General features: G+C 41.5%; 1 protein-coding gene across 9 annotated transcripts in view; it reads left to right on the plus strand.

The window, feature by feature from the left end:
• Nucleotides 1-25,016, plus strand: part of PIR (pirin) — a 90,602-nt gene that overhangs the window by 34,191 nt on the left and 31,395 nt on the right. The window lies entirely within an intron of this gene.

A 25,016-nucleotide genomic window follows, 5' to 3' on the forward strand; every position in this document is an offset into this window, starting at 1 on the left:
GGACTCCAAACTCCACAGTCTGAAGGATTCAAGGGCAACACTGAAATCCTTAGGGCTTCATATGCCATCCACCAAAAGGAAGCATTTTAAGCCACAACCTGCTCAACAGTTTCATCCAGCACAGCCTATGCAAGACTACTCTAGGAAGTGAGGCAGAAATAACAGCCATAGAACACTGCAACCTTCGCCCAACGAAAGCCAAGGCTCAGTGGGGCAGTCCTCTGGCTCCAAGTGAACATTTTGAGGTTGTGCCTGAGGCCAGCACACCAGACCAGATCTCGGATCCTTCTCCTTGCTTCCTGAACCATCTATCCCATTTCTATCGTGCATGGTCTCAGATAATCCTGGACAAATGGACGCTATGCACAGTAGAATTGGGGTATTCTCCCCAGTTTTGTACCTCTCTTCCCTCCCATTCCCCTTCCCTGTCCCTCTTCAGGGAATCCTCTCATGAGCAACTTCTTATGCAGGAGGTGCAAAGGCTCCTAAGAACAGGAGGTCCTCAGGAACTGAGGGGAAAGAGGTTTTACTCCCAATATTTCCTAATCCCAAAGGGGTCTCAGATCTATTCTCAATCTGTGAAACTTCAACAGATTCATGAAGAAATTGAAGTTCTGCATGGTATCCTTGGCCATTATCATCCTCTTTCTGGATCCGGGGGACTGGTATGCCAGCCTCGACTTGAAGGATGCGTATTTTTATATATCAATACTCCTGTCCCACAGAAAGTTCCTCAGGTTCATAGTAAACCACACTCAATATCAGTTCACAGTCCTTCACTTTGGCTTGTCAGCAGCCCCTCAAGTGTTCACCAAGTGAATGGCGATGGTTGTGGCGTTCCTAAAGAGATGACAGATACAAGTGTTCCTGTATCTAGATGACTGGCTTGTCAAAGGCCACTCCAGGGAGCAGGTAGAGTCTAATGTCAACCTGATATGGTTGACCTTCAACAGACAGGGTTTACAGCTAAACATACCCAAGTCAACCTTGTCCCTTACCCAAAGAATAGAGTTTATAGGAACAGTCTTAGACTTGGTCCAGGCCAGGAAACTTCTGCTGGAGTCTCGCTTCCAGACCATTTGCTCTATCATAAAGGACTTCAGACACTTTCCCACCACCATGGCGTGGAGCTGCCTAAAGCTCCTAGGTCACATGGTCTCCTGCATGTATGTGGTCCAACATGCGAGGCTGAGGCTCAGACCTCTCCAGGCTTGGCTGGCATCAGCATACCAGCCAAACAGACAAACTAGAAAAGGTCGTTTTGCTTCCCCTTCAGGTTATCAAGTCCTTTTTGTGGTGGCTCAACCCTCAGTCAGTATGAGCGGGAGTATCCTTCGCCGGACCCCAGCTGTCGGCGTGTCTAGTCACGGATTTATCAGTGTTGGGGTGCAGAGCTCATCTATGTACCCTCAGGACTCAAGGCCTCTGGTCTCGAGCAGAGCTGTTGCTCCACATCAACGTCAGGGAGCTGAAAGCGGTTCGTCTAATGTGCCAAACCTTCCTATCCCATCTACAAGGCAGATGTATATCAGTCATGATGGACAATTCAACAGCAATGTTTTATATAAAAAGACAGGGTGGAGCACCCTCCTCTCCCCTATGTCGAGAAGCCCTCAAACTGTGGGATTTCTGCATCGCTCTCTCCATACACCTAGAGGCATCCTACCTCCCAGGATCCCAGAATGAGCTGGCAGACCATCTCAGCAGATCCTTCCACAGCCATGAGTGGTCATTCGCACGGATGTCATGAACAGCATCTTCCAGCAGTTGGGAGTTCCCCAAGTAGATCTGTTCACAACAAGACAAAACAGGAAGTGTCAACAGTTTTATTCATTCCTGAATCACAGCCCAGGCTTGATCACAGACGTATTCCTCCTTCATTGGAGGGGCCACATGCTTTACACGTTCCCACCTTTCCCGCTCTTTCACAAGGTCCTGCTCAATATCAGGAGGGACAGAGTGTCTGTCATACTGATAGCTCTAGCCTGGCCCTGACAACATTGGTATACGACACTACTGGAACTGTCAGTAGTCACTCTGAACACCCTGCCTTCAGTGCTGGACCTAATCTCACAGGACTATGGCCACCTCCAACATCTCAACGACGAGTCTCTCCACCTCATGGCATGGAAGCTTCATGGTTAAATCCCATGGAGTCTGATGCTTGGGGCCTGTCAGAGAGGGCCTCCTCGGCAGCAGGAAACTCTCCACCAGGACTCCATATTTGGTCAAGTGGAATAGGTTTTCCATTTGGGCAATGCAGAAGGGATCCCTCCGACGCAAGCAGCATTACCCTTCATTTTGGATTATCTGCTGCACTTGAAGCAGCTGGGTCTGGCAGTGTCATCCATAAAGGTGTACCTAGTGGCAATCTCTGCATTCTATCCTGGGGTGGATGGTCGATCAGTCTTTGCTAATCCAATGGTGACCTGCTTTCTCAAGGGCCTGGACAGGCTATGCCCCCAAATTCGCTGTCCAATACCTGCATAGAAACCTTAACTTGGTGCTCTCCAGGCTAATGGGGCCTCTCTTTGAGCCTTTAGCAGCATGCTTGCTCCTCTACTTCTCGTGGAAGGTGGTGTTCCTGGTCACGATAACCTCAGCTAGGAGGGTGTCTGAGCTGAAGGCTCTGACACCTGAACCTCCATACACAGTGTTCCTTAAGGACAAGGTCCAGTTATGACCGCATCCAGTCTCCTTCCTAAGATGGTATCCCAGTTTCATATGAGCCAGGATATCTTCCTCCCAGTATTCTCACGCCAATAGCAGGGAATGGAGTCTCCACTTCCTAGATGTCAGGTGGGCACTGGCTTTCTACATCGAGAGGACATGACCATTTTATCAAGCAAACCAACTCTTTGTCGCTCTAGCAGACAGGATGTGTGTGCACGGCCCTTCTGCATGAGCCTCAGCCACCCGGGGCTGATAGCCAGAGGTTTCTTTAAAAAAAAAAAGGGGGGGGGGCACACAGCTCCTGCCTCATTTGACACATTCCTGTGTCTCTCTTGGGAGGCCCGTACCATAGTTTGAGAACCGCTGAGCTGGAGTGGTCACATCAGTCCTGTGTGAATCCCTGCACCTCCTCCCTCCTTTCTACTGCATCAAGTTTGATCTTGTTGTCTGGGCCCTGCATAAATGCCCCTGCCTATTTATCTAACCCCTAATTCAATGAGGCTGCATGGGTGGTGTAAGCAGGGTGGAATTTGGCCCTTAGATTGTAACCTCTTGGGGCCAGAAAACTTATCTTACATTACTTGACTGTAAATCAGCTAGTGCACTTTGGCACTACATAATTTTATATTGGGAGGTGGGTTAGAAGAGAACAGTTCACACGCACTACAGGAATAGTTTGTCTTGGACAACTCTTCTAGCAAGTCCATACTTGCATCTCTTAAAAGAATGATTCATAGTTCCCTACTAGTGAGTATGGGTGATCATTTTCTAACTAAGGAAGAGTGAAGTAACTGGTTCCATCTGTAGCTGCAGACATTTAAATGAAGAGAAGGGAAAATAGTAAATACTTTGAGGCATGCTCAGCGAGACATAACCATCTTGTTGCATTTTTTCTTGTCATCGTTTTTGTTTGTTTTTGTGATAGGCACAATGCATATTTGCAACATTGAGCAGGAATGAGTTAACTTTTCTGTTACACAAATATAACTTGGTGCAGATACTCCTTTTCTGGTAAGGCTGTTCTTGAGATATAGAAAATGTACATCACACCATAAAGTATGGAATTTCTAGTGCCTTTTCTCAGTCAACATCAATGAGCAAGAAAATAGGCTTTTTGGGAGTGGCTTTGCAGAAGATAGCCTGATACAATGGGTCCCCTGAAAGGCATTCATTGTGAAAACCTTATACAACTTTTTCTACAAACTGATATTTTATTTATTTCACAGACCCCTTTATTTTAAGAAGTAGATACTCTCCCAAAGAATATCCATACTTCCAAATCAAATTGTTTCCCTGGAGCTCAGATCACACAACTAAAAGCATGAAGGACGACAACTTCATTTGTAACTCAAACAGTGCTGCAGAATGCACACAAATCAATTGTCTGAAATCTTAGTAATGTTGATCTTCCCTGTGTTCTGGCTTGTTCAGGGTGCAAACCTTTGACATAGCTACCTGGGAATTATATTCCCATCTACTAGCAATGGCATCAAATATACTCTTACACCAAAATAAAAATATTTGACTGAGTACAGCCTCATTAGCAGTACAATGGGTAGCAGTCAGAATAAACACACATCCGATGCTCCACGTTTGTATCTGGGGCCACAAAAATATGATTTACATTAGGACCACGCCACCAGAGCAACAGAAGATGGAAGTGATTTATAAACGTTGTGCATAATATTGTGTTAGAGATGCAATACAGAAATTATGCTGGTTTTCTTCCACATGGAAGAATTTGTCTCATGATATAAAGAAAAACCACTTATTCTCTGACTCATGCTTTGAAATAGTGCACATGAAGAGCTCTCGCTTGGTTCCTTGTGGAGATTGTGCCATTAGAAGCTAGTTAGCCAGGTTGAGGACACATGGACACTTGGATGTCCTAGGTGTGCTTTTGCCACTGTTAAGTAGTTGGTGAAGCCTAGGGCCTAAACTGCTCAGATGGAGCCAACTTTCAGAAAATGGCCATCCTGCAAGGCAACACGGGCCATGCATATATATATATATATATACTCCTCTGTAAGACACCTTCTGCTGTTTCCAGCCATATGGCTTAGATCCCACACATTTGAGGTCTGCCGTCATGGAACAACAACCTGTCAACAAAAACAAAGGGTGTAGAATGGAATGGACTGATCTCTTTGCACAATGGGATGGTTACCAAACAAATACACCAGAAAACTGCTATAATATTTAGTTTTTACAAAACACACCAATTGAAAGTTCTCAGTCTAAATTCATGGTTAAGATGGGAGAAGAGGCAGCTGCTGCAAGGGAGAAGGAAGAGAAGCCCTGAAGATTTTGATTTCTTCAGTTGCTATGGCCAAAAGAAACTGTGGTGGGGTTGGGGCTGTTGCTCTTTGTATGGTATCACCGTGCACCATACAGTGAGTCCTGCATGGAGGCATGTGTGCAGCCACTGCCTTGCAGAAATTTCTGAACTTCTGAGCTGAGACCATTAGTATTCCTAAATGTGGGGGTTCTATACTGACAATGTTTGAAGGAGTAATAAACTTTTTGACAACATCCAGTCACTTTAAGAGAGAAAAATCAACTGGACAGTTTCAGAGTTCCAAGTAGCCAACTGTCTTCTAGCCAAAATTCAGTGCTATGTTTAAAAAATCGTCTCGTAAATAGTCATGGGAATAGAAGAATGGTGACTAAGAAGATAAATTGCAGGCACTGGGTCTATTGCTACATTCACAATGTTGGACAGAGTGTCAACCTTTGGCCTGCCAAGACCTATGTATTTTGATGCAAGAGCAAGTCCAGCAGCAGGCAGTGTTTCTTGATGATCTGCATTTAGGATATCAGTCTGAGAACCTGAAATCCATCACATTAAAAAGCAAACTCCTTAAAAAATAAAATAAATTACATTGGCATATAATGTATAATAACAGTACTTGTTCAGGTATAGCTACAGCTATTCTCCTCTCACTCTGGAGAGGTAGCATTTGTTGCACAATCCACTGGAAACTCATTCTGGGTGTCTACCTCATTGTCCCTTGTTTCCAATAGACCATAAGGATGAAATCTGATCTGTCAGACTTCTATGCTATGCAGATATGAAACTGTTAAAGGGGGGAAACTCCAGTTTTTCAAAATAGAATGATGTAGAGAAGGTAAATCAGATGCTTATTGAGGGCACAGGAACAAACCATCCCAATGTTCAGAAAGAATAGCAGATATGGCAGGCAACCAGCTTGGCTTAACAGAGAAATCTTCAGTGAGCTTAAACACAAAAAGAGAGCTTACAGGAGATGGAAGCTTGGTCAGATGACCAAATATAAAAATATTGTGCAAGCATGCAGGGGTGAAATCAGAGAGGCCAAAGCACAATTGGAGTTGCAGTTAGCAAGTGACGTGCAGGGTAACAAGAAGGGTTTCTACAGGTATATTAGCAACAAAAAGAAGGTCAGGGAAAGTGTGGGCCCCTTACTGAATGGGGGAGGCAACCTAGTAACAGATGATGTGGGGAAAGCCGAAGTACTCAATGTTTTTTTTGCCTCTGTCTTCACAGACAAGTTCAGCTCCCAGACTACTGCACTGGGCAGCAGAGAATGGAGAGGAGGTGAGGAGCCCTCAGTGCTGAAAGAATAGGTTCAGGATTATTTAGAAAGGCTGGACATGCACAAGTCTATGGGGCTGGATGCAATGCATCTGAGGGTGCTGAGGGAGTTGGCTCATGTGATTGCAGAGCCATTGGCCATTATTTTTGAAAACTCGTGGAGATCGGGAGAGGTCGCGGAAGATTAGAAGAAGGCAAATATAGTGCCCATCATAGGCGCTGGGTGAACTGTCTGTTAGGGGAGGCTAGCCTATGGCTCCTCCCCTTCCTTCTGAGGCCATGCCCCTCTCCCTCACCACCATCTGGAGCTGCCCCCTTGGAGAAGCCCTGCCCCACTCCAGAGCCAGGCCCGGGCCAGGCCGCCCCGAGTCCCGATAGGGTGGCCCCAGTGCCAGGTAGCCTCAGCTGCCCCAAATCCTGGCCAGCAGCCCCAGCTGGGTGGCCTGAGCTGCATGTGGCCCTGGCTACCCCGAAGCATGAGCTGGGTGGCCATGGCACCAGGCGGAGTCCTTGCTGGGCAGCCCTAGCATGTGGCAGCTCCAGCTGCCCCGATTCCCTGCCGAGTGGCCCAAGCCCTGCATGGCCCCGGCTGCCCCAGGACATGGGCTGGGGGGCCCCAGCCAAGCCCACCAGCAGCCCTGGGCTCACTGGAGCATCGTCCAGGTGGTCCCAGCTGCCACGCCGCCTTCCCAGAGCACCGGCCAGGCAGAGTCCCCACTAGGTGGCCCCAGTACCCACCAGCTCCAGCCCTCCGATTCCCGCTGGGCAGCCCCAGCTGCCCCCCGGAACACCACCCGGGTGGTCCAAGCAGGTGGCTCAGACCAATGGCTGGCTCGCCCTCCTCCAGCCCCACCATGTTTGGCGGCGTCTGAGGGCAGGAAGCTGCTGCAGCACCAGAGATGCAGCAGGAGGGGGCGGGGCCTAGCCTGGCTGTTTGGCAAGGCTAAGCCTTCCCCAGCCTATACTACCTGGTGCCCCTGGTGCCCATCTTCAAAAAAGGGAAGGAGGAGGATCCAGGGAACTACAGACCAGTCAGTCATGGAAAAAATGATAGACCAAGTCCTCAAGGAACAGTCATCATGGATTCACCAGTGGTAAGTCATGTCTGATCACATGATTGTCTTCTATGATGAGATGACTGGCTCTGTGGATGTGGGGAAAGCAGTGGACATGATGTACCTTGACCTTAGCAAAGCTTTTGATACAGTCTCCCACGGTATTTTTGCCATCAAGTTAAAGAAATATTGGTTGGATAAATGGACAATAAGGTGGATAGAAAGCTGGCTGGATCTTTGGGCCGAACAGGTAGCGATCAATGGCTCGATGTCTAGTTCACAGCCGGTAACAAGTGAAGTGCCCCAGGGATCGGTGCTGGGGCCGGTTTTGTTCAACATCTTCTTTAATGATCTGGATGATGGGGTGTATTGCACACTCAGCAAGTTCACGGATGAAACTAATCTGGAGGGAGTGTTAGATATGTTGTAGGATAGGGTTAGGATGCAGAGTGACCTAGACAAATTGGAAGATTGGGCTAATAAGAAATCTGATGTGGTTCAACAAGGACAAATGCAGAGTCCTGCATTTAGGATGGAAGAATCCCATGCACTGCTACCTTGCCAGTCATATTGCATGGCTAATGCCAGTGCTCCTATTCTAATCAATTCACATTGATTTTGTAAGTAAGATTTTGTGAGACACAGGGCTTGTCTACAGAGTAGGATAATTCACTCTCCAGGGGTGTGATTTCTAAAAGGCACTAACATGTTGCACATTAATTGGTCTACGTAGACCCTCCTGATGCTTGTTAAAGGTACATTAAAGCACACCAGGGAACCATCAGTGTGCACCAGCAAAGGCTATACAGACCAATTAATGGACAACCCATGTGTGCTTTAGAAATCCCACCTCCGTAGAGCGTCATGTAGGCAAGCCCACAATATGAAATGGTTTGCTGTAGTCCAAGTATGATATTCACTGCATTTCCTTCAACCACTAATCTTGTATTTCTGTCAAAAAGCAACTATGCAAAAGCAATGAGCATAAGTAAATAAAGGTGGAAGGTGTAGCTGTATGTATGGCATATACAATCAAGACCTCACTCTGAGCATGTGGCAGAAACAGTATTCACAGCTGAGGCCTCCACTTCTCACACTAAGTATTTTTCCTTCTGCCATTTCTGTAAATATGTTTCATCTGTGTGAAGTATTGCAAGTATGGCCAAAATAATGAGATACCCTTGCGGTCTTATGGTTTTCATTGCTAGAAGAAGCGATTGTCTGTTTACAAAAAGGGGAGGAATTAGTATAAATGAAGTCTGAGATGGACACTAAACTAGACGAACCACTCGTCTAATCTAATATGACAATTTCTGTGTCCTTTGAAGCATACATGACATTATGAGAGGGCACATTTAATTCCAGCTTTTGCCCATTGCTGTTGTTCCTACCCTAATACTCCGTAAGTTGGAGAAGAGAGGAAGGCTCTGAATTCATAGTCCTGATCTCCTCATCTTTCACAGGTCATTTTCTAGAGAGTTTCAAGATTTAATAATGGGCTCTTCAGCCTAGCAGAGAAAGGTATAGTACAATCCAATGGCTGGAAGTTGAAGATAGACAAATTCAGTCTGCAAAGAAGACATGAATTTTTAAAGATGAGAGTAAGTTACCATTGGAACAATTTACCAAGAGTTGTGGGTGGATTCGCCATCACTCAATTTTTAAATCAAGATTGGATGTTTTTCTAAAAGATCTGCTCTAGGAATTATTTTGGAGAAGTTCTGTGGCCTGTGTTCCACAGGAGATCATGATCATAATGGGCCCTTCTGGCTTAGAATCTATGAGCATGCCCTGATTATATGCCTTTAAAATAAGCATGCCCTGTAAGGGGAAGAATACTGCTTTCTCCAACTCCATCCCTCATGAAGTCAGTTTTGCCAACTCCTTTAATTTTATTTGTGAGAGCTCTGATATTTGGTCATTTGCTCAAGGCCCTAGTTATGTGAAAATCTCATCTTTTATTTATTTTTAAGGAAATTTCTACCCTCCATGGTTGAAGAGAAAAATCTTGAAAATTGTGGCTCAAAAACCATAAGGAAAATTTAAAACAAAAACCTTACTACTTTTTAAATCTTATGATTTTTAGGCCAGTCTCGTGATTTTGGGGGGCCTGCTGATTTTTTTGAATACTTGGGGTTCTGTATTAGGTAGTCAGACCAAATCCACCCATGCAATATGAAAAAAGAGAGAAAGAAGCTTTCATCCTGACTCTCTGTCTAGTGAAAGGCACTAGCTTGGTCTACCTGCCTCAGAATACCACAAACAAGTTCCTCAATATTTTAAGATGCAGAATCCCATTTAAGATTCAGATGGAAGATTCTTAAACTGTTGCTCCTTTTTTAGCTTGGGCTACAAACATGCAATATGGATAGGCTTGGCAGAATTCTACTTTTATTCTTTTATAATTTTGATGGTTATTGATGTTTATTTTTAACTTTCTTTTACATTTTTATCTATTTTCATTTTCACAGTTGTGCAAAATTATGTGTTTTAAGCATTTATTTTATTTTTATCAATTTATATTTTCACAATTGCAGGAAATTATGAGGGCATCAGATAATCATTTAATGATAGTAGACACTGACATTCAAAAGATTAAAAGCTTTATAAACCATTTAAACACAAATTGTCAACATCACATGTCAAAATATACAAAGTAAATATCCTTCAAGGAACAAATTATACCTGTTTTTACTATTTATTTGCTAGATCATTTGTAACAAGCCAAATTCAAAAGTCTAAATCAGTGGTTCTCAACCTTTCCAGACTATGTGTACCCTTTTCAGGAGTCTGATTTGTTTTGAGTACCTCAAGTTTCACCTCACTTAAAAACTACTTACAAAATCAGACATAAAAATACAAAAGTGTCACAGCACATTAATGTCGCGACAGGTTATGGATCCCCCAGAGTCAATAATCAGTCAGTTGGATAATACAACAAAATTTTATTAAGGAATATGGGGTACACGCTGTAATACTTAATACGTAGCTTAAATGATTATCATATAAAGCAGGCAGAGAAACAGGCAAAGCAGTTACTTTTTATATCTCACCACTAGGAACAGAGAAGGAGTCATAGCATATCATTCGGTACGGGCCGGCTTTCACGATTCGCGTTCAGAGTACGGGAACGGGAGAGGGGCGGTCCAGGTGATCAGGCTGGCGAACGCTTTCTCAATTTGGGCATGGGGCGTACCCCTTTTTATACTAGGGAATGCAGCACAAGTCTGGTAGCTCTGGTTTGGGGGAGGGATATACATTAGTACGTGCCAGACTATGACGAGGCCTGTGGCCTTGGGTAGAGCTGTAATGGCACGGGATACATAGCCCGTTATCGGTGGGCAACAAAGCTATCTGAGAACAACATAGGCACTGGGGTGCGTAGGCGATTTTCTTATGTGTGGGGGGGGTAGCAGCATAACAACTAAATGCTGTAAACAACAGATGCAGCCTAATAAGGTCAGGTCACGGTTTTACTGTTGGCACCAAGTGGGTGGGGGTGCGAGGGGTGGGCATATGCTGGGAATTCTGCTGCAACAATTAATACTGAAAAATAGCTTATTTTCTCATTTTTACCATATAATTATAAACTAAATTTATTGGAATATAAATATTATACTTACATTTCAATGTATAGAACAGTATAAAGGTCACTGTATAAAATTTTAGTTTGTACTGTCTTCACTGGTGCTTTTTATGTATAGCCTGTTGTAAAACTAGACAAATATCTCGATGAGTTGATGTCCCCCCCCCCCCCGTCCCCCCCCATCCCCCCCCCAACCAAGACCTTTGCATACCCACAAGGGTATGCATACCCCTGATTGAGAATCACTGGTTTAAATCACTGGGTTTTGTCTGTAAGAAGTTCTCAAGCAGCATATTTCATACTTTGTCTATCTGTAAACTTTGATTATTTATCGATGAAGATATTTTTTGTCAGTGTGCATGCATGGTAAAATGAATGTTTATTAACATTTACTGGTAAAAATCTAACCATTCGAAGCCTAAATATGGGTTTACACCATCCCCTCAGCATGGTCATCTCCATATTTCCTATCTCCTGGGATGGCATTCATCCTGTCACCTGACCCAGTCCTTACCTTCCTACACATGCACACACACACACTACTGACTGTTGTGTATATCTTTGGCTGTTTGTCACGTGGGAGGGTGGAGAGGAGGGAGGATATAAATGAAACGAGTGGGGGTCATGTATACTAGTGAGGCAACAAAGCTAGACATTGTTGCTCTGTGTCATCATTGCTGGATTCTCCTGGCCTGCAAAATGTGTCTTACAGCTTGTAACAACTCAGCACATTCAGACAGTGCTGTTGGAACTGTTTGTTTCCAAGAAAATTGAGGTCATTCTTCAGCATGTGTGCCATGGGAGAACTTTAGTGTTTGTGGGTCACTGTTGTTCTGACTTGGTTTATAAAGCTGCACATGGCTCTCTGTGTTGTCCAAATTGAATTAAAGTTCAATGACATCATTGCAAACATCTTCCATATTTAGAGTGTGAACTGAATGGAAATTTTCAATTAAGATCTGCTAATCAATCATCACTGACTGGTAATTCCCTCACATTGACACATTCCACTGATACTGATAGCCAATATATACTCTCATCTCCCCAAGCACACTTGCTGGACTGCTGAAGTCAGTCATGTTTGGCTCCCATAGTTTATCTCATTTTGCCTGTTTTGTAGGTCAAGTGCTAGGCACATGTATTGTATTATCTGTCTATATCCAGAATATCTGACTGTCCTTTAGGAAAAGGCAGGGGATCCCTACACACTTTGAAATAAGGTGTTGAGTTATCTGTTAATAACATTATAACCAGTTCATTTCTAGTTCTATATAAAGACCTCTTGGGTATCATAGTTCTACAGACTTTAAAAATATAGTAAATAAAACATCAGCCTCTCTGTATTGCCCTGCCATTGTGACTCAACCCTTGTCTGGCGGGACAACATCGTGTGGGTAAGAGAACAGTTCATATTTCTTGACCTTTTTATTGTGATGGTCAATGGGTATGCCAGGTGGGGTTTGGATTTGTTTGGTATGGATGTTTTATCCACTGAAAACAAGACCAACACCATCAAATTCATTTAACCAATGTTACCAAAATGGTCTATTTTAGGTGCTGCTTAGTCAGGTTTTTGACCTAGACCATTTGCCATTAACAGTTCTCCTTTCTATTATTTTATTATTTGTATTGCAGTAATGCTTAGAGGCCCCAATAGGTCTTGGTGCTTTATTGTGCTAATCATTATGTACCCATATATAATGAAAAGATGGTCCCTGTTCTTTGCCTTTTATGTTTTCTGAATATTTAAAAAAATTCTAATCGCTAGTAAATGCGAACAAAATTGGTTTAATTCTACTGTTTGATGGCGTTAGTGTGGAGTTACACTAGTTCAAATGAGAGACGAATTGGGCCCTATGTTGACGGTCCTTTGAGGATGGACAAAATAATCATGTCAGGAAATGCAAAAGATAAGGCTGCCATGGCAACTTTAAGGTAGCTGCATTGCTCTATTTTTATGGTCTGTGTTTTACAACATGAGCAGGAAGACACAGTTAGGCCCTAGCCCTGGAGTCGGATCTTTGCGGGTGGATCCTTGTGCCTGTGTGTAGCCCTGGGTCTCTGAATGGGCGCAAGGATCCACCATGTGGATCTGACTGCATTAGTTAAATAGCTGATAATCTCTTTCCCTTCTATGTCTTGGAAGGGGGATTGGTGGGGAGATGTTGGTGTTATTTTGAGAGAAGAACAGAACACTCCAACCTCTTATGTAACTATTTCAGTCCCATTGGCTATCAGCTTCTCAGACCAGTATCACGCAGTTTGGATAAGAGATTAAGGCCCCCAATCTAGCATCAGGATTTTCAAAAGCAGGCCTCCTACACTAGCGTGATGTCCCATGGAAGCAGGGGACCACACTTCCTGATCCCGATGTAGGGATTGGGGCCTGACATTGCACTACAAAGGAGTTAGTGACTTGCAGTTGAGCCACCACATTCACACTGAGCTTTTTGCTATCTGGATAGGGACAGTGGACAAAAGACTTCTTATTTTTTTAAAAAGCACTCAAGGCAAATGCGCACTCAGACCTCTCAGGTGCCCCTTCCAGGACCAGATGCTTGTGCTCAATGGATGTCTTTGAACCAATGCAAGATAAACAGCTGTTGCACAGCCTGCAAATAGAGCGTGAAATCTGGTGTGGCTCTGAACATCTCTGACAAATGGTAATTGTAAAGTGGATATTTACATTTCACTCCTGGTAGCTTGTTTGTTCAGTGAGCTCATTATTAGTATTAAGGATTTTGCACAATCAGAAGTAAATGATAGGAAATGATGCTTTTGAAATTCTTCTGGGCAGGAGGTGCATTTTTATTAGATTACCTCATCCTTGGAGAAAGAAGAAGCGGTCTGTCCAAAGTGGATTATGATACAGAAGGCTGGCTGCCAGGCATAATTTCAGTTTTTGAGTTTACACTCTCTAGTGTGTAGTAGAGTCGAATAATTTGATTTCAAATGAGTGGTGTGTCCAACACAAAAACATAGAAAAAAGGGGTTAATAGTTCTGAATGTAAAATTTATTTTAGCTACAAAATATATTAGACCTGATGACATTTAATGCCCTCTGGCAAGAATTCAACAGGTCCACATGGTAGTGTTTATTTTTTCTCCCTTGTAAAAAAGAGTTATCATCTCAGTCTTTCTTTCTTTCTTTCTTTCTTTCTTTCTTTCTTTTTCTTGTCTGTCTGTCTCTGTGTCTGTCTGTCATTCTTCACACATAACCTCTGCTCTTGACAAGCCAGTAGTGCAAAAGGTTTGAATGACATCATAAATAACGGGGGTCATGAGACACACATCTGTCTGAGCCCCACTCTCATCTTAAAAGCACGCCAAGTCTGTGAATAAGTAGGGAAGTGTCTACAGCTGCATCCAGCAGCCTTATCAGTCTCACAAAGGCTGAACGGCAACCCTTTTGTCTCACTGCCACTAGCTCCATTGGTTGTAGTGAAACTGTCACCTTCACAATATGTGAGACCAATATCATAGATTCTTAAAATTCTTTGTGTGAGGGAGCCATAAGGTATATCTACACGGGAATAAAAGACCATGGCAGGGTCACATCTGTCCATGTCACATGCAGCGTTAAAAATTGCATGTAGACCTTTGGGCTTATCTGACCCCTTGCATGGCCCGAGATCTCGAGCTCCAGCCCAAGCCTGAACATCGACACAGCAAATTTATGGCCCTGAAGCCAGAGCCCCACAAGCCTGAGTCAGCTGACCTGGGCCAGCTGTGGGTGTTTAATTGCTGTGTAGATGTATCCATAGAGGCTAGCAGTAAGAACACTGTTTTGCTAGAGGCTTTCAAATGCTCTCCTGTGGCCCATGGAAAACATTTGAACAGCCTTAGAGGTTTAAGCTCTGTTCTGGATGCAAGATCATTTGTTGCCGCTTTTATAATTTTGCAATTTTTAATTATATTTTTCAAATTGTGTATGTGGCCCTGTATATATAAACAATGGCACCATTATACTTTGTTTTTCTCTGATTTCCATGTTTCAGATTTCATACGCATCACCATGTGACAGCTTGGATTCTTGAGGCTGGATCCTGAGCTGCTGTAAATTGGTGGTAATATGCCCAAATTAAGAAAAAGTTGATAAAGCATGATCAATGAATTTGAGTAACAATTCTCTGATGGTGTTATTAACATATTGGTTAAAACAGAGCAGCTGAAAACAAAGGGAAATTGAATGTTAAGAGCTGAATGTATTGGGACAGCTATCATGCTTCAGTAGTTCCAGTCCATGCCTCCCAGTGCGGGTAAATATTGTTAAACTGAAGTCCTTTCTGCCCAAATGTAGTGACTTTTCATTTGGAAACTAAAAACATTATAGTACTTTTCACAAAGAATAGAGATAATAACAGCATTTTGGCCAACAATTCCTTTCTCAAAGAAAAAATGCTAAGATCTGAGACTATATTTGAACTGTTGAAGAGCATACAATAATAATAATCTGTTTGACACTTTTAACCTATAGATCTCAAAGCATTGCACAAAACTGAGTAAGCATTATTATCCCCATTCTGCAGATGATAAAACTGAGGCACAGAATGGTCAAGTGACTACAGCTAGTCATATGAAAGCAGAAGTGGGAATAGAACCCAGCTCTCCTAACATACAGTCTAATATGCTGGCTACAGGACCACCCTGCATTTGCCTAAGCTATTACTGCAAAATCATTACAAATTCATGATTTTGGAAAATATCTTCATGGGTTGCATATGAAGGGTGTTAAATAAACCACACTCTATTCTAAATGCAAATGAATACATGTGAACTAACTAAAACAACTAGAAAATTGTCATGCTTTCCCCCAGATAATTGTTTCTAATTAGATAAATTGCTTTATCAGAAAAATCTGTGAAAAATCCTAGCCCCATTGAAGTAAATGGGAGCTTTGCCATTGACTTCAGTGGAGCCAGAAGTTCAGCTTTAATGGAGATCAACAAATGAGGCAATAGCACATTGTGTACATACCTGAGTGGGGAAGATAGGACTCAGATATAATTTAAACAAGTTGTGACTGATTTGTTTGATGTCTGAGCCCAAGTGATTATCATGATCCCTGATCATAAGAATAACATTTTGGGCCTTACCCTTGTTTGTACAAAGATGGGCATTTTGTGCTTCCCTAGCAAAAAATCTCTACAAAAGAGTTGCACCCTTGCAATTGTCAAGGACTGATTTGCTGCAAAGTGCATGAAATAATCAAATTCAATTTTGAAGATTTCAAATTCTGTTATTAAACTGGTGGATTGTTAGTGCAAAGTTTATAAAGAGGGAGATGGAGAACAGAGGATATACACTACCACAGGAGGTACGCAGGTGTCTTCCAGGGAGTACATCAACTCATTTAGACATTTGCCTAGTTTTACAACAGGCTACATAAAAAGCACTAGCAAAGTCAGTACAAACTAAAATTTCATACAGCCAATGACTTATTTATACTGCCTGATATACTATACCAGCAGTTGTCAAACTGTGGGCGTGTTTGTTGTAATGGGGCTGCCATAACCAGCGTTAGACTCGCTGGGGCCCAGGGCAGAAAGCTGAAGTCTGAGCGCAGCCATGCAGCCCGAGTTTTTAAGTGAGGTGAAACTTGGGGGTATGCAAGACAAATCAGTCTCCTGGAAGGGGTACGGCAGTCTGGGAAGTTAGAGATCCACTGTTCTGCTGTCTCCTTCATTTGTTAGCTAATTACCTTAGTAGCCTAGGATGAATATCTTCCAGATTTATTGACTTATACATGTTCACAATTTTCAAAGGATCCCTGTGCCTGTTTTTTAATAAATCTTTATTTTACAGGGTCTTTTTACTTCTTGATTGTTCAAATCTCTTTTCTTTGCTTTTCTTGCTGAAGACTGACTTTTAAAGAGGAGCCCAGGATCGCAGCAATCTTTGTGTTATTAATTTCATCACTTTCCTTTCATTTTATCGTTTAATTGTATTTATTTTGATTTTATGTAAAAGGATGCCTATTCCTGGGTATAAACTCCCAGAAAATATAAGAAAAAGTTAATATAGTCTAATAAAAAACACAATAGAAAATGGGCAGTATTCCTCACAAAATCCTGCCCTTCTGCAGAGAAAAATAATGAAAATCCTCATGTCTGTTTTCTAAAAATTACCTCTGCCCCATTCGACTCAGGCCTCCCCAGATGTCTGTCCAATAAAATGGTCTCTGCAGCATGCCCTGGTGGTAACCCAATTTAGGATATTTTGGAAAGGAGGTTAGGGGAGAGAGAATTCTACGGTTATGATTATAATTCTAGTTATCACTGAGAATACTCTATCAGCAGCTCCCTCTCTTACCAGTTTAATGATCACCAGCTTTAGTCGCTCAGATAATTGCAATTGTGACAGTATGGGGGAAAAAGATGATTTCTGAAGTAGGCAGGTTCCAGGCCAGCATTAACCCCTTAAGATTCAACAGACAGCCAATGCAGCTCATGAAACACCAGTGTCCTATACACAGCACAAGATACTCCACTTAGCTGGCAAACTGTAGCATTCAGCAATAGCTACGGCTTTCAGAAACTTGGGTTTAAGGTTTTTCTCCCTGTAGAGTACATTACAGAAGTCCCAATATAAAAGTGACCAGCATGTGGGATTATGCTGGTGAGAAGTTTCATCCTAGCCCTATCAATGGATGGTTGGTTTATGTCCAGAATCAGGAGAGTTTATATCGCTTATTTTAAAAATTGTCTAGTATCTCTGGATGCACTCGCTATTCATATTAATTTCTAGTCCCCTCCACCCCACTTTTTTTTGAGTTTGGTTGTCCTTTGGCCTCAGTGATATCTTGTGGCTGTAGCTTACATAGGTTAATTATCTTTTTCATAAATTGTTTCCTCTTATCAGTTTTTAACTCCTTACCTTTCACTTTAATTGAATATCCCTTTGTTCATATACTTTGGAACGATAAAGGATAGGTATGATAATGGACTTGAATGATCTCACTTGTAACACCTGAAATTCTCAGATTATTCCTGAAATAGTTATGTAGTCTTTATTAACAACATTTGATTACAAAGCAAACAGTTGAAATAAAAGCTTTTTGCTTATATCTTTGATTTCTCTCTTGGTACTATTAACATTTCATGCAGAAATACCATATATACGTGCAACCTGAATTTGTGGTCCAAAATGCTTCGGGTATTCATGTTTAGAGATTATTGCTTGGAAATGAAAAATAATTATCCTCTAAATGAATTTTTTAACAGGCTATAGAGAACTAAACCTAAACTGTTGTGCTTTGATGTCTTGGAATTTAATCTTAATCCCTTTAATATCGGTCAGGTAACCTAATCACAACAATCACATTCTTTGTTAGTCTCAGCAGAGAAGGCAGGAATTGATTTGGCATGGAGGCTAACCTCTCACCCTTTGAGGTGGTCCCCTCTGGACAGTGTGGAGGCACATAAGTGGATTAGTGTGGGGAACCTTACATTGCTGGCTGTCAGTTCAACACTTTTCATTAGCATTAAATTCATCTGGTTGTGACAATAGTACAGCTCTATGAAATAAGTGAAACACATCTGTTTCCATACCATTCTTGTTTTCACCTTGGTTTATTAATGCCCCTTTCATACCAAGCTTTTCCATTGCATTTCTACATTCAGTTCATGGTAATATGACTAACAGAGATCAGTATCTTAATTGTTTTAAGTAATAATGACTGATGGTTAGGGCATTTCCTGGCAGCTAGGGACCATCTGTAGGAGGCCTGTAACCCATCTGGTAATTAACTGCCAGGAAATGATTGACTCTGAAGTTGTTATTGCTGTTATAAACCAAATAGATTTTTTTCTTTCCTCACCATGTCTGTGGCATTGCATACCTAATGTGCTTTCCCTGATTAATATTTTTTTCTTTACTGTATAATTTATTATGTGTATATATAGTTGTCCAAGATGCTCTAGGAGCTTTACAGACTCATAAAAATGTGGTCACTGCCCAGAAGAGTTTACAACCTGGGGCATCAGTCCTGTATTTGGATCTGTGCAGTGGACCCTCATTGTGCTAAAGGGGCTCTATAACAAGTGTGAAGGTCTGCCCACTCAGATTCAGTTGCAGGATTGAGGCCTATATTTAGGTATAACACTACAAGGGTTAACAACAGACAGATTATGGGTGGGGAAAATTATGGTTGCAGTAATGTGTGACATGAGAATCTAGATTAACATGGCTAAGAGCTCAGGATGGTTTAGTGATCTAAGTACTCATCCCATTGATTTTTCTGTGCCTGTTTAAAAAAAAATGTTTTAGTGCAGCATTCCTAAAATCAGCTTTGTTTTTTTTATTACTAAATGATTTAAGTTTGGAGTTCAGAAGATGTGATAGGGTCTTCTTATTACCCTACACTGGTGTGTTGGAGAACGGGAGCAGGGAAAAGGTCAGGAAGAAAAAAGGTGGAGGTGAAGATCAGGAAGACAAAAATAGGTGATATGAGGTGTACAGTAGGTGAAGTTAAATCAGTGCAACAATATGTAAATCAAAAGATAAATGTAGACGAATGGTAGCATGTAGGTTAGTTAAATAAGAGCAACCACCCTAGAAGCAGCATTGACTGACTCTGGATGAGACCTGCTGTCACTGGTGAGAAGGACAGGTCAATTCAATGCAGAGCCTTTAAGAGGAAGAAAAATTGAGGGATCTGGGCAGAACCCCCTCAAAAGTCACTATTTGATCATACAATTCATAATGTTCCATGAATTATGAGTAGCTCCAGTTTGTATGCAATATCCTGATGGCATGTCATCAGTGTGCACCTAATCACAAGTGGAAACAGAATCTCTGTGCTTTCTCCATTCATCTGACAGGAAACAATTATTCTATGAGAAAAGAGCAGATAGGAACGCTAATTATGAGATCGATGATATGGGTGTTTCATATCTCAGTTACAAATTGTAATCTGATCAGGAATTGAATCACTGTTGGAAATGCACCATTGTGAATTAAAAGAGTGTCCTCTGAAAAACACTAAATCAAAAATGTCTTTTAAAAAGATACTATAAAATACTTAGGGAAACATTTGAAGCCACATGTTGATAGAATTTGTAACTTTGTTGGAATGCAAACTCCACTTCATTTCATCTTACTTTAATTGTTTTGTTCGAGTGTGGGAATAAAGTGCCAGCATTAAGAATGTTCAGTAAATGAGTTCTGATACTAGAAAGAGAATTTATGGTGGACTTCGTGTACTTTTGTCTCTCACGCTTGTATTAGAAAATGCAGTATCGCCTCAATGGTGCAACCATGATTTCCTTAGGCTATACAGCTTACATGTGGCAATGATTTCTTCTCATAATTAAGAGCACATTTACAAATAAAACCTGAGGAAGGAAGGAAAGAATGTTAAGGGTGATAAAAATTAAAGACTTGTGATCGGGAAGTCTTTGAAGAGTATGCAGTATCGGTAATCCTTGGTTTTAAAAGGGAAATTTATAAGTGCAGATTAGTTATACTGTGCTTTTTGTTTTTTGGGTTTCATATGGAGAATCTGCATATGATTAGAGTGGTCAAATTCTGAGCTTCTTACTCACACCTTGGTCAGGGATTTTCCTAGTGAAGCCGGGAGAGTTTGCCTGAGCAAGGATTACAAGAAAATGAGCAAAAACTTCAGGATTTGGCTTTATGATTATATATTTTAGGCACTTAGGAAGTGGTGCAGATATTTTTACATCTGGTAGCACTGTATGGTTAAGGGTACTTTATAAACCATCTTCAGGATGTGCATAACTTGCATCTAGACTGTTCTCTTGGGTATGTGGAAGAGGGAAGTGTCAACTCCATGCAGGGCCCAAGCATAATTTTTTTGGGCCCAGTACAAACTTGTAACATGGGCCCCCTCCCACACACATACCACAATCCCTCATCTCATACATACAATGTCATGAGCCATGACAAATTTTTTCCTCATGGTAATGGGGATTGCATCCTGGGCCCGGTAAAGTGCCTCCAGGCCCCGGTAAAGTGTACTCTTTCCCCCCCCCACCATGTGGGGGCCCTGACTCCAAGGCAACATATCCTGTCTCCAGGTCCTGAGAAGAGTTCTCTGTGGGGTTAGTGGTTCATGATCAGGGAGAGACTGGAATGGGGAGGGTGGAAATGGGTTTACTCTTTGCATCATCTCTCCCTGTTTCTCCTGGGAACCATGAGAAAACCCATTGTCAAGTGAATTTATTCTGAGGCTGAATTAGCTTTTTGTGTGGAGTTCATCCACTCTGTGGAACCTTTGGTGGAGGTTTCCCAAGGCAGCTGCACACAAGTGAAGCTCTGTCAGCACAGCTCCACCAGGGCACGTGACTGCAGAAGGACAAGGTCCCTGCATGGACAGCTCTGTCCTCTGAGAGATTCTCAGTACGTAGGCAGATCCCCTGAGATCTAGGCACTCTCTAGGCCAACCCCCCAGCTCCCTTTTGTTTAGGGGTGAGAGCTCTATCCCTCTTCCCCATCCCTGAGGAAGTGATATGGAGGAATCTTCAGGAGTCAGCCTGTTAGTGGACTTTTCCACGGTGGGAAATCATCTGGCCCTTATCTATGAAAACTCTCTCTTGTATGAAAGTTGGCCTGTAAGGCTTTGTTTAATGTCACTGAAGAGTAATGCAACATGGCTAATAATATTTGTGCCTTTACAGAAGAACTCAAGGAAGCAAACTTACTAATTCCATGACCCTTTCTGTGCTGTAACTTTACAAGCAGTTTTTATTTTTTAAAGGATGATTTTGCAGTTCATTAATTCATAAATAAAACAGCCTTTTGAGTAGTGGGTATTTAACCAGACACATTAACCAGAAAAGATGCAGATAGTTTAAACCAGCCTAGTGTATATTTTTAATAAATAATATCCACAAACATGCCTGCTATATTTTGGAGATGATGGATAAGGCTGTACTATTTTAATGTTTGTCCTGATCTCCCACAGAAAACACTAAATGAGTTTGTCATGACAAATATAAAATCTGTGTGAAAATCATAACATTCAAACTTCCTCTTTTAGTTCTTTCCCACCCCAGATTTTTTCTAATAATTCCTAACCCTTTCCTCTATTATTGACTTATTTAAGTGTTAAGCTCTGAGTTTATGTATTCATGTCTAGCTGTGTTCTCCTTCCCTGTGCTTTGCCCCTGCAATGAGACATCTTATATATTATACATTTACCTGGGACTGTAAAGTGTGTACGGTACTTTACAACTGGTCAGTGTGCCATGCAAGGAACATCATCATTGCTCCAAGGTGCTCGTGGGCTAAAGGAACTAGCAGGAACATTATGTTAGGGGGTTCTCAGAAGCTTCTGAAATGAAAAGATGGAAGAGGCTGCAACTGAGATCTCCTGATGCAGTTTCAAAGTCAAAAAACGGGGCACATTCTGTTCATTACAATAAAGGTGAAAGTGGCCATGCTTGCTAGGGGAGGTTCTGCTTGGTCTAGGTTTAGGTAAACAAAGGAAAAGCCTTGTGGTTTACAAATCCTCCCCCTTCCCTTAGGATGGATTAAATGAAGAGAAAATGCTTAATGTCAACATCTTCCCTGTTCCAACATAACAATAAAACCACCCCTTTCAAAGGCAAAAGGCATTGAAATAATCTAGAAAATTTGACTGTGTGTTTGTAAACAATGAGACAAAACTCACCCAATACTTAGGATCTGTTTGTTACATGCTTATGGTACTCAATCTGGTATCAATAAATTTAGAGGGCATTGTTGTTCATTACAAATTCCATTTATTTTGTTCTAAAATGAGCCCTAGTTCGTGTGCATAAAAGGCAACTTCTACATAAAGCCGCATCCGAAAATGCAGAATTTTGAGTGTTCTGCATTCTGAGCTAAATGATCACTGCTTTAGCTTGAAAAAATATTTTGTGAAAATGGCAATGTTGTTGTCACTCAGTGACCTAGATGGGTCATGGCAGAGCTGTGAAAAAACATCTATTGCACCCAGTCTTCAGGTTTCGTTATCATTGTTTGTTCCCAGATTCCTTACAGTTTGCCCTGTCCTGTCAAAACAGAAGAAGACAGAGTCCCTGTCCCAGGCATAATTTCCTGCAAACATTTACTATCAAGTGTAGTGCTCATTGCCACAATAGTCTCATATGATATGTCTACATTCCAGAACTTTTTGTGGTCAAACATGAGTATTAAGACTTAAATTGACTGTTGCAATACTGACCAGTCTGTGTAGACGAGGGAAAATCAAACTTGTGTCAACTAGTTGCAATTAATCTATTAACTGACATGATACTGAACACAATTTGGTCTAGTTTACATTGGCCAGTCAGTTGTGGTCAGCATTGTGTCAACTAACTCAGCTCTTCACAATCAAATTTAATAATGCCCATCAAGGTCTGTAGGGCTAATGACAGTGAGCATCCTTCTGAAAATGCCCTATAGAATTTAGAAATGATTAAACCAATATATTTGTATAGCAATCTAATGGAGTCCTATAAAAACTACTCTAAACATCTATAGAATTTAATAGAAAATGATAGTGTTTCCAGGTTTTTTTTAACATGTAGAATTCAGTAGCAGTGACAGATATCTCTATTAAATTCTATAGGATGATTCAAAACCCTGTAGCAAAGTTCTTTTTTTTCCCTATTAAATTCAGCAGGACTTTTCCAAAACGACTCTAGCTTAGCAGTAAGCATTTCCAGGAACAGGTCCTACATTGTTAACTGTTTGGAAGGAAAAATTCTGCCAAGACTGCAATGCAATCAAATCTAGCAACACTCCACTAGGAGGTGACTGAAAAGTCAGGAGAAAATGGCTGTCAGCATTTTGGCATGGATTGCCTTTTCTTAGATACATCCTGACAGCTTAACCAAGTTATTCCAGCTAAACAACTTTATAAAACAACGATCCCTTGCTATAGTGAACTTATCAATTGCTCCTGTGTATTTCTCATCCATTTGGTGAGATAAAATTTAAAAACATCTTGGTGATTATATAATAGCCTAAAAGGTTCTGAGATAGCTTTCTCACTTTTCTCCTGGGAAGGAGGGCTGTACTTATTGGAGGACTGAATGATTTGGCACACACACCGTTGAGAGTTTTCTTTTTGGGGTTTTTTTCATGCAAATCTGGAAGCGCCTCTTAATTAGAAAAACTTCCAAATAAGGATAGGCCAAATAAACCCCCACTGGAAAAAAGAATTTTATTGAAGTAATAGTCCTGTTACATATATTTATTAGTTTTATTTGCTTCTGTTCTATTAACATTTGTTGCATTTGTGAGATTTCTTCATTGTTGCTGACTTCTCCAAGGATTGTTTTTATGCAAAACAAGAAAATGTAACCATTAGAACACTGGCATTTTCCAGACTACCCTAGAGAAGTGGCAGGCAATATGTGTATGCACTCATGTTTGCCTGTAGTGTTTGTATGCTAGTGCTTAAAAAACACCTAGAATTTAAAAAAAAAATGTATCTTGATTTTCTTCAATATTATGTAAACAATAAAAATGCATGTATGGTATAACCCTATTTATCCAGCTTCTGGTTACTGGAAAGTCAGTCACATCTCCACACATCAATGCATTTCTCTCCTGATTAGCCAAAACCCTGTTTTGCTTGAAGAATTGTTCTGTGACTATCATGTAAAAACAGAGAAGAAGCTACTTTCACAAAGTTTCTTTTATTGGATGGGCTGGACGCATCCCATGAGTGTATACTGTATATGCCTAAAGGAATAATGACTTCCTTGAAACAAGCAGATGTGGGGAACATTTTAAATATTAATAAAAAACTTCTCGTCCTCAACTCAGACCTCTCAATTGGTTTCTCTGCCTGTAACCTTGGCATAATTGTATACTCTGAACTTTTCCCTTTAACCTTGTATTTTTGTGACGCTGCCTCTAGGATAGTGGAAAGTCCTACTTTGACTCCACTGCTATAGAAATTTTCATCTACCACCTCACCACCTCTTGAGTATTGCAACTACCTTTACTATTGAAGAACTAGAATTTGGGAAAGCAGACTTCATATGTACAGTGCTATTGCTTGCCTTCTTGCACGTACAAAGAATATCTCATCCTCAAATGCCTTTAACACTATGCATATCTGGTCCCAGTTCAAAACTACATAAGCCTTTCCCATGAGAATTTGACTTTATGCTACTTCTCACTGCCA

The sequence above is a fragment of the Emydura macquarii genome, unplaced genomic scaffold, assembly GCF_026122565.2.
Source record: "Emydura macquarii macquarii isolate MOO-44397 ecotype Brisbane River unplaced genomic scaffold, CSIRO-AGI_Emac_v2 contig_2734, whole genome shotgun sequence".
Taxonomy (NCBI): Eukaryota; Metazoa; Chordata; order Testudines; family Chelidae; genus Emydura; species Emydura macquarii.